The following is a 16,497-nucleotide window of genomic DNA, read 5'->3' as shown; positions in this document are numbered from 1 at the left end:
CCATTCCACCTCCCACTGCCTGTTGACATCTAGTGGAAGGCGTATGAAGTGCATGTATATCCATAGATTTCAAGCAAATGAATAGGAAGGCCCTGGAACAGAGCCTCGATTTCAGATTTTTCACTTCCTATCAGGAAGTTTGCTGCAAAATGAGTTCTGTTTTACTCACAGATATAATTCAAACGGTTTTAGGAACTTGACAGTGTTTTCTATCCAATAGTAATAATAATATGCATATTGTACGATCTATAATAGAGTACGAGGCAGTTTAATTTGGGCCCGATTTTTTAGAAAGTGAAAACAGCGCCCCCATATTGACAAGAAGTTAAACTATTATAAATATCTCTTACATCAGTAACATTCAATTATGAATTATTACCTCATCAGTTTAACTTCTCTAGGGTACGTGAGACGGTAGCGTCCCACCTCTTCAACAGCCAGTGAAGCTGCAGGGCACCAAATTCAAATACAGAAATACTCATTATAAAAATTCAGAAAACAAAACATATTTTACATTCGTTTAAAGATTAACCTATTGAGGATAGAGGGCGCTATTTACACTTTGGGGGAAAATCGTGCCCAATTTAAACGACCTCGTACTCTATTCTTGCTCGTACAATATGCATGTTATTATTACTATTGGATAGAAAACACTCTCTTAGTTTCTAAAACCGTTTGAATTTATTCTGTGGAGTAACAGAACTATTTGCAGCAACTTCCTGACAGGAAGTGGAAAATCTGAAATCGATGCTCTGTTCTAGGCCTGCCTATAAAGTGCTTGATATTTATTAGTAACATGCACTTCATACGCCTTCCACTAGATGTCAACAGCGCAGTAGAGAAGAAATGGAGTGTTATAACATGATTGAGTCGAAAAAAGCTCTTCATGACGTACCCCAATTTCCTGTTTCTGGAACGCGTGAGAGTAAACCTGGTATTCCTCCTGTAAAGTGTCGTTATAGACGACTAAATCTCGCGTTTGTTTTATTTGATACATGTGACAATATCATCGTAAAGTATGTTTTTCAATATAGTTTATTGATTATGAATTTTTTCGGGACGTTAGGCGTGTTCTTTGTCTGTGTATGTTCAGGAAGGAGAGCTTCGCGCGTACTTTGCTAGCTTTCCGTGCTAATTGACTGGAGAAGGGACTTCTAAATCCAAACAACGATTGTTCTGGACAAAGGACCCCTTGTACAACATTCTGATGGAAGATCATCAAAAGGGACCCATTTTATGATGCTATTTCATATATCTGTCGAACATGTGAACTAGTAGTTTGTGCCAGATTTTGGGCACGCTCTCGCCATAACGTAAGCTGCATGTCGTAATGAAGTATTATTTTGAATTCTAACACGGCGATGCATTAAGAACTAGTGTATCTATCATTTCCTATACAACATGTATTTTTAGTAATGTTTATGATAGTTATTGTCAGAATATGTGAGTGTCAGAAAAATCCGGACGTGTGGGGAAAAGATGCTACGTTAGCACAATGTATAACCCGATTTCAGCTCTAAATAGCACATTTTCGAACAAAACATAAATGTATGTATAACCTGATGTTATAGGACTGTCATCTGATGAAGGTATCAAGGTTAGTCAAAATTATATATCTTTGCTGGTTTGTTACGATCGCTAACTTTTGCTGCTGGTAAATGGCTTGTGTTTCTGGCTATTGTGGTAGCTTATATATGCTATATTGTGTTTCGCTGTAAACACTTAAGAAATCGGAAATATTGGCTGGAATCACAAGATGCTTGTCTTTCATTGCTGTACAGCATGTATTTTTTCAGAAATGTTTATGAGAGTTAGGTATTTGACGTTGGTGTCTGTAATACTCTGGCTGCTTCGGTGCATTTCTGACGGTAGCTGTGATGGTAGCTGCAATGTAAAACTGATTTATACCTCAAATATGCACATTTTCGAACAAAACATAGATTTATTGTATAACATGTTATAGACTGTCATCTGATGAAGTGTTTCGGTTGTTTGAGTGGTTCTTGTAGTTAGGTGGCTTGTGCATGTACCTGTGCTGTGAAAAATGTCTGTCTTTTTTGTATTTGGTGGTGAGCTAATAAATATATGTGGTGTTTTCGCTGTAAACATTTTAAAGATCGACATGTTGACTGGATCAAAATGTGTATCTTTCATTTGCTGTATTGGACTTGTAGTGTGAAAGTTAAATATTTCTCAAAAATATTTGGAATTTCCGCTCTGCTTTTCAGGGAATGTGGGAGGTTCCGCTAGCGGAACGCTGGGCTAGACAGGTTAACTTCTGTGAATCCACCACGGTGTCAGATAAAAAAATTGCTTTACGGCGAAAGCAAACCTTACGAGTATTTGAAACATTAGCGTCAGCAACAATCATTACAAACAGTAACCAGCCAAGTAGAAGAGTTAACAAGTCAGAAATAGAGATACAATTAATCCCTTACCTTTGATGATTTCATGTGGTTGCACTCAGCAGAAATTAATTTTCTCATAAAATGTTCCTTTTGTTCGATAAGTCTCTTTATATCCAAAAACCTCTGTTTTCTTTGCGCGTTTTTTTCAGTAATCCACAGGCTCAAACGCAGTCAAACAGGCAGACAAAAATCCAAATTGTATCCGTAAAGTTCATAGAAACATGTCAAACGATGTTTTTATTCAATCCTCAGGTTGTTTTAACCTGTGAGGACAAGGGGGTGCTGTTTTCACTTTTGGAGAAATCGTATGATTTTAAACGGCCTCGTACTCAATCTTGCTCGTACATATGCATATATTATTACTATTGATAGAACAGTCTCTAGTTCTAAAAACTTTGAATTATTTCTCTAAGTGAAACAGAACTCCTTTTAACAGACCATTTCCTAACCGGAAGTGAGATTTCAAAAGCGAACTCTCTCTTCAGGAGCTTGTCATAAAGGGCATGTCACTTATGACTGTAGAAACACGTCATACGCCTTCGGCTGGGTTGTCATGCGGAGTGAGAGAAAAATCAGTTGATTATCTCGACCAGGGACTGAACACAAGTCTTGGACTGAGTGCGCACTTTTATTTATTTCCTGGGCGCGAAGTCTGACCTGTACTCGGCTCATTGAAACTTTTTAAAGGTGAATATGATCTCTGGCTTGATTTTCTTTGATACATTCACAATATCATCTTAAAGTATGTTTTTTTCAATATAGTTATTATATTATTGAAATTTATTCTGGACTTTAGACGTGATGCGCGCAAAGAATTGGTCAAGAACGAGAGGCTAGCAATGCTAGCTAATGGTGCTTGCTAATTCTGAGGGAAATCGTTCGTTATGGATCCAAATAAAGTCGGTTCTGAACAAAGGACCCTTGGAGAACATTCTGATGGAAGATCCACAAAGAAAGGACCCAATTTGGGATGCTTTTTCATAATATCTGCGAACTGTGCTATGCTACCGTTTGACTAGAAGCAATGCTGCTGTGTGCTAGCTATTGTAGTAAGCTAATATAACGATATATTGTGTTTTCGCTGTAAAACACTTCAAAAATCGGAAAATTGGCTCTGTTCACAAGATCTTATTCTTTCATTAGCTATCCACCATATATTGTTCTGAAATGTTTTATGATGTGTATTAGTAGTTGACGTTGTGTCTGTATTTTCTCTGGCTACTGCCGTGCGATTTCTGACTGTAGCTGTGATGGTGGCTATGATGGTAGCAGTAATGTAAAACTGATTTATAGCTAAAATATGCACATTTTTCGAACAAAACATAGATTTATTGTGTAACATGTTATAGGACTGTCATCTGAGGGAGTTTTTTCTAGGTTATTTAGGTTGTTCTAGGTTGGTTCTAGGTTAGTTAGGTTAGCTACTTGCATGCTACCGTTGCTGTGAAAAACTGTCTGTCTGTCTTTTGTATTTGGGGTGAACTAACATAATATATGTGGTGTTTTCGCTGTAAAACACTTCAACAATCGGAAATATTGTCTGTATTTCACAAGATATTTGTCTTTCATTAGCTATCCACCTATATTTGTCTGAAATGTTTTATGATGTGTAATTAGGTAGTTGGTGTCTGTATTTACTCTGGCTACTCCCGTGCGATTTCTGACTGTAGCTATGATGGTAGCAGTAATGTAAAAACTGATTTAAGCTAAAATATGCAATTTTTTTGAACAAAACATAGATTTATTGTGTAACATGTTATAGGCTGTCATCTGAGGTAGTTTTTCTAGGTTATTTAGGTTGGTTCTAGGTTAGTGAGTTGGCTTGTGCAGCTACATGCAGCTACTTGTGCTGTGAAAAATGTCTGTCTGTCTTTTTTATTGTGGTGTGACCTAACATAAATATGTGGTGTTTTCTCTGTAAAACATTTAAAAAATCGGATGTTGGCTGGATTGACAAGATGTTTATCTTTCAATGCTGTATTGTTGTAATGTGTGAAAGTTAAATATTCAATTTTGTTTTGAATTTGCCGCTCTGCCTTTCAATGGAATGTGGAAGAAGTGCCGCTAGCGGCCACCCGTGGCTCAACAGGTTAACCTAAATAATCGATAATATTTCAACCGGACAATAACGTCAAAATAAAAGGTAAACAAGAAAAGCACTCTCTCAGTCGCACGCATGAAAAGCTCTGTGACACTTTAGGGTCCACTCATTCAGACTGCTCTTACTTCCTATCTTTTCAGAATACAAGCCTGAAACTATTTCTAAAGACTGTTGACATCTAGTGGAAGGCATAGGAACTGCAATTTGAGTCCTAAGTCAATGGATACTGTAATGGCTTTGAATAGAAAACTAAAAAAAAAAAAACGACTTCCTGAATGGATTTTTCTCAGGTTTTCGCCTGCCAAATCAGTTCTGTTATACTCACAGACACTATTTTAACAGTTTGCTATCCAAATCTACCAGTTATATGCATATCATATCTTCTGGTCCTGAGTAGCAGGCAGTTTAATTTGGGCATGCTTTTCATCCAAAATTCAGAATGCTGCCCCCTACCCTAGAGAAGTTAATTCTGAACGTCGTTGACTTCGTAAATCTGCACGAACCCTAACCTAAGTGATGAATCAGCGATACACAAATTGGCTTAATTATTTACTAACTAATTGAATAATCACGCAGAAATACATAAACACACACACTGTATAGGTTATTGATTACTAACGTAATGCAATGAAAACAGTCCCTAGTGGACTAACCCGATATGATGGCTTGCTACACAATGGAAAGTGGGTGGGGAAAGATAAAGATTGGGTGAGACAAAGAGAGTGGACTTGTCGTACATACATTTGGAAACTACGCTCATCGTAAACATGAATATTTAGCACCCTAATAACCGCTCATTCGGATTAGAAATGCAACATATATTTACGAGTAGATGTCTTTCTCTGTCGTCTCTCTGTTGAAACCACTCGCTCCGTCTATGGCGACTAAGTCTCTGGTTGTCCACCAGAGGTCACAATGTCCTTCTAGTTGTATTCTTCTTTGTCTTGGAGTGTTTGTTAGAATGGATACATCCGAGGTGTACCACCCGGTGGTGAGAGGGATATGTTCTTCCCTCCCGTCTTTGCTCAATTGTCCTAGACTACTCCACAATACCAAGCTGCTCCCCTTCTTCTCTCGTCAAGAGTTTCAGAGGGTCTTACAATTTTCTAGTCTTTTAGTTTTATCCTTTTCAACGTGTGGACCACAACCTCATGTTCTCTGGTCTGTATTTAAATTCTCAAGTCATTTTAAGCACCCTGGTCTTGGAGGGTGGTTCCATCATGTGGACACYAACTCTGACCTCATTAGGGGAGTGGCTTAGTTAGTGTGTAACAGACATGAAAAACCATTATCTCATTAGAAGACTAACACATTTCTATKTTTTCAAACATAGTTTCATTTCATCGTTCTTCATATTGTATTAACCTATAGGGTGGAAACTTTACAGCTAGAATGTGTTTCCTTCCTAAGTTACAGTATTTCCGTGATAGTCTTTCAGATAATTTTAATGCATTTTTCATATTCCATCCCTCATCAACCCCAACGTTTGGATGTTGAAATATATTGTTCCGGTATCCGTTGTTTGATGTTGAAGTTTTGGCGGCGAAGTCTCTCTGTGTAACAAAGGGATTTTAAGCCTTCCATTTCTGCAGATTGGGGAGAGTTTCTGCAAGGTATTTAACCCTTGTGTATAGTCTTAACATTCTGTATACTCCCCTTGTTCTAAGGGTAAAAAATGACCCGCCTTCACTAAACCCCTAAAATAAAACAACWTAATTGAGTTTTACACCCAAAATCAATTTTGCATGAAGAAACAACCTGTCATTCATCACAAGCTTTGTGAATATCTGGGTTCTCCCTCTTCACAATGCAGAAAGACTGCATTTAATCAGTGGACACAACTCATTTTTATTAAAACACACCTGTCATAATTGTTTTCTTTACTAAGTAGAGGTTTATTATTATTTGTATTATTATTATTGCTGAAGGTACTGCATAGGTGTAAACATAAATTGTTTAGCAAGAGATAGCACTTGTATAGCCTAAGAAAGTAGCAGGAATGTGCAAGAAATAGTTTTGAATGCATTTTATTGAAGGAGAACAATAACAGTCTTGAACTGTTTTGGGCAACATAGTGATATATTCTATACACTGTACAATTAGGAATTAAACTACAAAATAATAGTCTTCTCCCATTTTTTAACAATTGCCCCCACCCACAAGGTGTATAAACAACAACAATAAATGAGAATAAAATAAGATAATAGATACAAAACAAAAACGTGAAGAACATAAATCATTCAACTCTAATTAGCACATGTAGGACAGTTTGCAAGTGTGTGTGCATGGACTTTGCAGATGTATTTCTCATATGTCCTTCTTTGTCAGGCATTATTGGCATCTCCTCCTCTTGCCTGTCCCAGCTGCAGCCTCAGGTGGATCAGGACAAGATACAGCCCCCTGAACAGCTTTCACAAGCGCTGCAGAGGCTGCTGTGTGGGGGAGGCGCTCCCTTCTTTGAATGTGTGGGGTTACAAGTGCCTTTCCCAGCTGCTCCAMGAACACCCTCCTCTTGATTCGCTTATCAGGCATCCAGGTAGGGTTGATCTTGTTCCATATCACAAAGGCATTGTATGAGGACACATCAATGCTGTTATGGAAGATGACCAGGGGCCAGCAGGCAGTAATCCTCCTGCAGCTGTAAGTTCCAATCATCTTGTCCAGGTTTTCCATGCCTCCTTTGTTGTGGTTGTAGTCCAGGATGATGGCTGGCTTCCTGTCCTCACGTTTACTGATCTCAGCCGTTTTGTGCAGTGTGCTCGGGAGGACCACATTTGTGTTCCTCTTTGGGAGGTAAGAAACTAGAGTGGTGGTGGAGGTGAAGGCAAACTTTGATGAGAAGGCCTCTCTCCCCCTTGTTGCGAGGAGTGCATAGCCTCTGATTGCATTCCCCATTTGTAAACAATGCTTTAAAGACATTTTTATTTTGTCTGAAATTGTTTTTATTTTGTCTAAAAAAAAWMTATTTTGTCTGTGAACTTGAGTCGTGAGGGGTAGTTGAGGGGAYATGCTGCACATGCACAAGATTTTAGTTTTGTCTGAGTTCAATCAGTATCACACAATCTCAATTTATCATTGTGTGTGTGTGTATATATCTTTGTGGTTTTTGTGGTGTGTAAATTATTTTATAACTGCCGGGTCAAAAATTACCCTAAGACAATCTTTGTACCCTGTTGGTGTACAGCTTTCATGGAAATATGAATAAAGGCAATGTTTAACTTTTTCTAATGTTGGGGTCACTCTAGGAAAAATCATCAAAAATCAAATTGAAAAAATATAATTTAGGGGGTTTTCTCTGCTGTTAATGCTGTGCAATATCACATCCATCTCTATCAATAAAGACTATTGTCATGACTCTCCTATGATGATCCAAAAGATCAGATTGCAGTGGATCAGCTCTACAGAGCTCTATCTCCCACAGAGGGGGGAGGGATGGATGTGGGGATTTTATGACACCTTACGTCGGTCATAAACCATAGGCAGCTGACAATTCCTTTTGGGGTCTAGTTTGGGTAGTTGCAATGTCTGTGTGCCTTATGAAGAGTTTGCCGCCCAAAAACTACAACATCAAACAATGGACACTGGAACAATATATTTCAACATCCGAATGTTATTCAAAAAATAATGTATATTTTGTGAAAGTAGCATGAACACGTTATAACGAAAACATTGTAACTTGAAGAGTTTTCATACTGTGTATATCATGTTTACATACTCTATGTTGTGTGGAAAATAAATAGGATGTTTTGTTGACAATTAGATTGTGATTTTAGTTCTCTAACGAGATCATAGTAAATTGTGATACATTGCCTCGTAACTAGCCACGCCCCAGGGAACCCAGAGAGCGTGTCAGCATGATGTAAACGCCCCCTTTTTACCCGAGGGTATAAAGCGTTTGAGTTAAGAATTAACATATCAGACTAGTGTCACGACTCTCTCTCCTTGGTGAGGATCAAAAGGACCCATCAGCTAGGCAAATGTTAGCTGACATTAGCTGACACAGCAGAGGGGGGGGGNNTTAACCCTTGTGTTGTCTTAAGGGTAAACAATGACCCGCCACTATGTTTAAGCAGGTTTATTTCTCCTTCATTAACAGTTTTTTAAATTTCAATATGGAAGGGAAACCAGATACTGGTGTTTGTATGTACTGTTTTTTGATTAATAACATGTATTCTTATACTTTTTTTGTGTAACAATAGTAGCAGTTAATGTAATTGAGGGAGGTGAGTGGGCATAGAATGTTCCCCCATGATGAAAAAGGGGCCATGACTGAAAAAGTTTGAGATGCATTGATCTAGCTYATGATTAGCACAAATACAGATGGGCAACCCGATGCTTCAGCCTATTTAGTTATAGCTACTAAACTAAATCAGTTAGGCACATTTTTGGAGGGGGAAATTATATTTGAATGGTGCCACCATAAGTGTATTTTCATACATTTTGGAGTAGAAAAGTCACCAGGGCTGCGTTCAGTACGAAAAAAATGTAATGCAAGGTTAAATTTAATGGAAACAGGGCTGTTGAATGACCAGTTGAAAAATGGGGAGGGGTGGGTTGTGGGTTCAAAATGTACCGCTGCGCTTCAAGTACGCCACTCATTGCTTCAAGCCACACCCCGCCACACCCACCAAATGGAGCAAACGTAAGCTACCTCAAAGTCTGTTCAAGAATSATGAAAAGCGTTTTGGGGAAATGTGTTGTTCAGTACAAGACATTATGCAATGTAGAAAACGTTCAATCGAACTGAACAGATCCAGAACTGACTTTCTCACAGTGGTTCTACAAAAACAATTGCCAGGCGTGGTTACTTTCTGAACTGACCAACAGTTTCAAGTAATACAGAAATTGTTATTTCAGTTGTGGTTGGGATATATTGACCAAATTATAAGGAGTGCTTTGGATGTATTTTCCCTTTCAAATTCCCCAGAAACAACAATATTTACAGCTATTTTTATAGTTTTGTCCTCTATATGGTAGCAATCTGAATCAGTTTTGGGTTGCTGATATCTTCCTTGCTCATATTTTTGCAGAATCACCTAAGTTTCTCTAATTCTCTTTGTTTTCTTTGTGGAAATAGTTGTTTATTTGAAAGCAAAAAGCGTAAACTACTGATATATTTTGTGTTGCTTTTGCAGTACTTTTGATTGAAATTGAACTTTTGTGTTATCTGCTTCAAGTTACTAAGAGCCTCTCGCCGGGAGTCTGTGGGATGGGAAATTATGTGTCAATAGTTGACAGATACGATGCCAATAACCAACCAGCTGAAACTACTGACAGTCACTGTGCTGTTAACCTCCACTTTAACCGATATTGATTGCAATCATAGTGGAGACTCCTCGCTGAGTGGCACTTGACATCCCTATGTACAGCTGTAATTCTTCAGATGGCAGAATCCCATCTACTGTCAACAGAATGTGTAATTCACAGAGGGAGACAACAAACCACTCAGGGCTCAGCCTTTCTCCTCCCCAACAGCATTAACACTTCTCTGCTCCTCGCTGGTCAGCCACTCCAAATGTGCCACTCCAGAGTAGAGTAGAGTGTGTGTGTGTTAGTCTTGGCCTCATGAGGAATCAGAGGAGTTGCAGAGAGACTGTAAAGAGAAAATAGCAGTGTAACACACAAACACTCCCACACCCTCCCACTCACTTGTTCTCTTGGTACCAATCTGTCCTTCTCACTCTCTCTCTTAAATATGTGTGCTGTGCTCTCAACTTAAATGGAGTGACATGTCAACACCTCGCCTCTCCTATTGTGAGTACTCAGGGCCTGAGATCTCAGAAAAGGAGGCCACAGAAAAAAACATTTCAAAAGTAAACAACTTACACAACATATAAAATAACATATAACCTAGCAATACAATACACATGGTGTGAAAACAGAGGAGTCTTACATGGTTTACTGTATAGCCAAAGTGCTGTTGATGGTTTTGTGCAGAGTGATACCATGTGACTGTAATACCATGATGGGAGTCAGACCCAGTGCCATCAAACTGCCTTGGTGCACTGCAGCTGTTTTCCTGTGGGAGGAATGCATTGCATTCTGGAATATGAATATTATTTGTATTAAAATAATCAAACACAGAGCATAATGGATGTGTAACAAATCCATAGGAAGAAAAAAATCCCCCAAAGAATAGAGTACAGGGGTAAGCGCAATACCAAGCTCAAACCAAGCTGAATTTGTATTTATCTCTCAGTATTCCAGGTGCTATATTGTTGTGTTGTTTAGTGTTTTATAAAAATAAAGAGAGTCACACACACATATATATATATATACTGTATATATAAACTCACAGTAATTTATTGGGTAAAACAACAATGTTTCGGCATCGCTGTGCCTTCTTCAGGGTCTACAGACCTGGAGGGAGGAAAAAGTCATTTCGCTACCCAAAAATGGTAAAGCTCCCTTTGCTGGCTCTAACAGCCAACCAATCAGCTTGCTGCCAGTTTTTAGCAAACTTATGGAAAATAATGTTTGACCAGATACAATGCTATTTCTCTATGAACAATTTAACAACTGACCTGCAGCACGCATATAGGGAAGGACACTCAACATGTACTGCATCGACACAAATGACTGATGATTGTCTGAACGAAATTGATAATACGAATATTGTGGGAGCTGTATTGTTAGATTTCAGTGCAGCCTTAGATATTATTGAACATCATTTGTCATTAAACAAAATGTATGTGTTATGGCTTTACATAATCAGCCACATTATGGATAGAGAGCTACCAATCTAATCGAACACATAGMTTTTTTTTTTATGGAAGCTTCTCTAACGTAAAATATGTAAAGTGTGGTATTCCATAAGGTAGCTCCCTTGGCCCTTTACTGTTCTCTATATTTACTAATGATCTGCCATTAGTGTTAAACAAATCCTGTATGCAGATGCTTCAACACTATACATGTCAGCACCCACAGCTAGTGAAATCACTGCAACCTTAAACAAAGAGTTGCAGTCCGTTTTAGAATGGGTGGCTAGGAATAAACTAGTCCTGAACATATCCAAAACCAAAAGCATTGTATTTCTTAGAAAAAAGGGTTCTGAGGCTGTCCCTATAGGTGAACCCTTTTTGGTTCCAGGTAGAACTATTTTGGGTTCTACCTGGAACCGAAAGGGGTTCTTCAAAGAGTTCTACTATGGGGACAGCCAGAGAACCCTTTTTTTTGCAGCCTTAGATATTCTTGACCATATAATACCAGAGTGTAGGTACTGGACATTAGCTGAATCTGGTAATGAACAATGTGACTTTTGAGCAAGTAGATGAGACTAAAGTTCTTGGTGTTATATTATACTGAACAAAAATATAAACGTAACATGCAACAATTTCAAAGGTTTTACTGAGTTACAATTCATATAAGGAAATCAGAAATAAATGCATTTGGCCCTAATCTATGGGTTTTACATGACTGGAAATACAGATATGCATCTGTTGGTCACAGATACCCCCCKAAAAAAGTCAGGGGCATGGATCAGATAAACCAGACAGTATCTAGTGTGACCACCATTTGCCTCATGCAACGTGACACATCTCCTTCTCATAGAGTTGATAAGGTTGTTGATTGTGGCCTGTGTAATGTTGTCCCACTCCTCTTCAATGGCTGTGTGAAGTTGCTGGATATTGGAACACGCTATCGTATACGTCGATTCAGAGCATCCCAAARATGCTCAATGGGTGACATGTCTGGTGAGTATGCAGGCCATGGAATAACTGGGACATTTTCAGCTTCCAGGAATTATGTACAGATCCTTGTGACATGGGGCCATGCATTATAATGCTGAAATATGAGGTGATGGTGGCGGATGAATGGCATGACAATGGGCTTGATGATCTCGTCACAGTATTTCTGTGCATTCAAATTGCCAAAGATAAAATGTAATTGTGTTTGGTGTCCATAGCTTATGCCTTCCCATACCATAACCCCACTGCCACCATGGGGCACTCTGTTCACAACGTTGACATCAGAAAACCGCTTGCCCACATGATGCCATACATGTGGTCTGCGATTGTGAGGCCGGTTGGACGTACTGAAAAATTCTCTAACATGATGTTGAGGCGGCTTATGGTAGAGACATTAACATTAAATTCTAATGTAACAGCCCTGGTGGGCATTCCTGCAGTCAGCATGCCAATTGCATGCTCCCTCAAAACTTGACACATCTGTGTTGTGTGACAAAACTGCACATTTTAGAGTGGCCTTTTATTGTCCCCAGCACAATGTGTACCTGTGTAATGATCATGTTTTTTAATCAGCTTCTTTTTATGCCAAACCTGTCAGGTGGATGAATTACCTTGGCAAATAAGAAATGCTCACTAACAGGGATGTAATCAAATTTGTGCGCAACATTTGAGAGAAATAAGCTTTTTGTACGTATGGAACATTTCTGGGATCTTTRATTTCAGCTCATGAAACATGGGTCCAAGGCTTTACATGTTGCGTTTATATTTTTGTTCAGTGTAGATTGTAAACTGTGTAAACATGGTCAAAGCATTTTGATTATGTTGTTGTAAAGATGGGGAGAGGTCCATCTGTTATAAAGAGATGCTCTGTTTTCACATGCAAACAAACAAGTCCTACAGGCTCTGGATTTGTCGCATCTTGACTATTGCCCAGTTGTACGGTCAGATGAAGCAAAATTGTACCTAGAAAAGCTGCAGCTGACCCAGAACCGAGCAGCACGTCTGGCCATCAAATGTACATGAATTGCCGATTTCAATAACATGCACGTCAGTCTCTCTTGGTTCGGAGTGGAGGAGAGATTGACTGAATCACTGCCGGTCTTTGTAAGAAGTATTGACGTGCTGACAGTACCAAATAGACTGTTCAGTCGGTTACCACAGCTCAAAAACCCATACATACCCCACAAGATACGCAATCAAGGGTCTCTTCACAGTCCCCCAGTCCAGAACAGAGGCTGGGAGACACAGTACTGTATAGAGCAATGACTACATGGAATTCTCTTCCACCTCAGGTAACTCAGGCAAGCAATAAAATCAGTTTTAAAACAATACCTCAAGTCRATTAGTGTTCTGTATTTTGTCCTACGTTTTGTGTGGATGCCAGGAAGAATAGCTGCTGCTTCTTTAACAGCTAATGGGGATCCGAATAAAAAAAAACATAAATCTCTCTCCCTCTGTCTCATTCCCTCTCTCCTCTCCTCCAGCCACGGAGACTGTGGCTCTGCTGATTGTGGCTCAGAGAACAGCGTGAAATGCAGCCGCTGTCTGTGTGTGAGGGAGCTGACAGGATTTACGAGCGTGGAGAATGGAAATAAGAAGTGCCATTGGATGTGCCCGGTCTCCGTCCTGGAAGACTGATTGGTGTCTCCCGTCTGCCTCTGATTAGCGTGTCAGCCCAATTTCAAAATTTCCACGTCTATTTACTCTCCATCTTCATTTACATGGATCCATTAGGCCATTTTCTTCCTCCGTGTCTCAAACAGCCATGCTTATAAACATGCAGATTCATATTGACATGAGTACCAGGAAACCTGATTTGAGCTAGTCATAGCCTTGCAGTGATAGACATATGGTTAAGACTATGAATTCTTCAGCCAAGCTCTTTTCATTGAATGTTGACATTGAGTAAACATGATTAACCCTTTGACGCATACGATCACTTATTTGTGATCATTGTTGAGTGGTCCCTTCAGCGTACGATCACAAACATGTGATTAGAACAGTAGCGACAGAACGTATGATGCAATAACTGCATCTAAACATCATTGTTGTCTGAAAAGAGTCTCAACAATGTTTTGTACTGATGGAAAATAAAGGTCTTCACAACTTTATCCCTCAATTTCACCTTTTATTGTAAAAGATGGGATCCACAGCTAAACTCATTCCATAAACCAGTCTAAATAACAGGTTGCGCTGACAAAAAAACAAAACATAAGTTAGCGACCTAACAGCTAGACTAGTTTATAATGTACCACATCTCTGGTGAGCACAAGGGAGAAATGTAATATTGTTTTGAAAATAGATGGGTGTCAGCTAAGCTAAGAGAAAGTAAATTCTTTATTATGGCAGCCATGTTTGTTATGTTTGACTTGGCGAAAACTCCCTAATCCCAGAAGGCCATTCACTATAAAACGCAAATAAACAAAGTCAAAGCATTCATTGCCTGAAAAATATGAACTTAGTTTAGCCACTTTTCAGCATATTACAAATCGTTGATGTACTTGTTACAGAGTATACAAGAACCGGAGCACATGACTTGACAAGTCATTTACCTTTTTTGACAAATCACAAAGCAAATGAAATGTTTTCACCTCACAGATCATCACGCCAAATGCAAGCCTACTGCCTAGCCTAACCATAGCGCGAAACCTAAACAGGGATGAAACCATTTTAGCGGGGTTTGTGATGGCGGGGGGGTGGTAAATTTAATTTGTGGGGGGGTTTCAAGTCCATGGGGTGTCATATTACTCTGATGGAGGATTTATCAATAAATCAATAAAAWAGTTTATACGCTAAATAAAAATTTAACTATTGGAAAGGGAGGTCTGAGCTGGCAACCCTGAGGTACCAAAGTTACAATCTGATGCCGTMTTCAAAACAACTGGGAACAGGGAACACTCTGACTTCAGTGCGTTCAAGACAACTGGGAACTCAGGAAAAACGAGCTCCGACTGGGAAAAATWGTTTTTAATTCCAACTCGGGAGCTCTGGTCTCTTTCTAGAGCTCTAACTTTCCTACCTGAAGATCATTGATGTCATGATTTGACCTAGTATTTTTCAGAYTTCACAGTTGTCTTGAAAGCACCATAAGTCACTCGAGTGAACTATCCCTTGTTATAACATCTTTGGTCTGACAGACGCTTAAATGACAACCAGAATGCATTGTATGATGTCCACAAACATGGCGCCAAAAATAGCCGGSAAATAGCTTATCATTAGCTCATCATAATGAGTACAACATTCAAAAAGGTATTTTACACACATCATGTGTCCATTACAATCTATGCAAGAATCGGAAAGCATTATTCGTCACCAGAACTTGAAAACATGTGAATAAAACAATAAATASATTATGATCCATACATACATGCGAGCATGGGCTGACCAAGTAGCAAGTGTCTTCATTGACATTTTCAACCTCTCCCTTTCCGAGTCTGTAATACCAACATGTTTTAACCTCTCTAGGCTAGATGGGAGGCTACATTCCACCTGACCAATATCCAGTGAAAGTGCAGGGCGCCAAATTCAAACTACAGAATTTTAAATATTTAACATTCTTGAAAATACACATGCAATATGTCAAAATAAAGCATAACTTCATGTTAATCGAGCCACGGTGTCAGATTTCAAAAAGGCTTTACGGCGACAGCAAACCATGCAATTATCTGAGGACAGCACCCCATCAAACAAACAGACAATCATATTTCATACTGCCAGGCGCGACACAACACTCAGAAATAACGATATAATTCATGCCTTACCTTTGAAGAGCTTCTTCTGTTGGCACCCCAATATGTCCCATAAACGGTCCTTTCTTTCGATTGATTCCATCATTATATCTCCAAAATGTCCATTTATTTGGCGCGTTTGATCCAGAAAAACACTGGTTCCAACTTGCGCAACATGACTAAAAAAATATCTAATAAGCTACCTGTAATCTTTGTCCAAACATTTCAAACAACTTTCCTAATACAACTTTAGGTATTGTTTTACGTAAATAATCGATCAAATTTAAGACGGGATAAACTGCGTTCAATAGCGGATAAAAACTAAGTGGAGCGAGCTTTCAGGTCGCGCGCCCCAACCACAACAGTACACTAGACTCGACCCTCGTTCTGAACAGCCCTACTTCTTCATTTCTCAAAGGAAAAACATCAACCAATTTCTAAAGACTGTTGACATCCAGTGGAAGCGATAGGAACTGTAAGCAAGTGCCTTAGAAATCTAGATCCACATAGAAACATATTGAAAAGAGAGTGACCTCAACATTTTCCCCCCTGGATGGTTTGTCCTCAGGGTT

The sequence above is a fragment of the Salvelinus sp. IW2-2015 genome, linkage group LG4q.1:29 (assembly GCF_002910315.2).
Source record: "Salvelinus sp. IW2-2015 linkage group LG4q.1:29, ASM291031v2, whole genome shotgun sequence".
Classification (NCBI taxonomy): Eukaryota; Metazoa; Chordata; class Actinopteri; order Salmoniformes; family Salmonidae; genus Salvelinus; species Salvelinus sp. IW2-2015.
Note: the sequence above shows the minus strand (reverse complement) of the source record.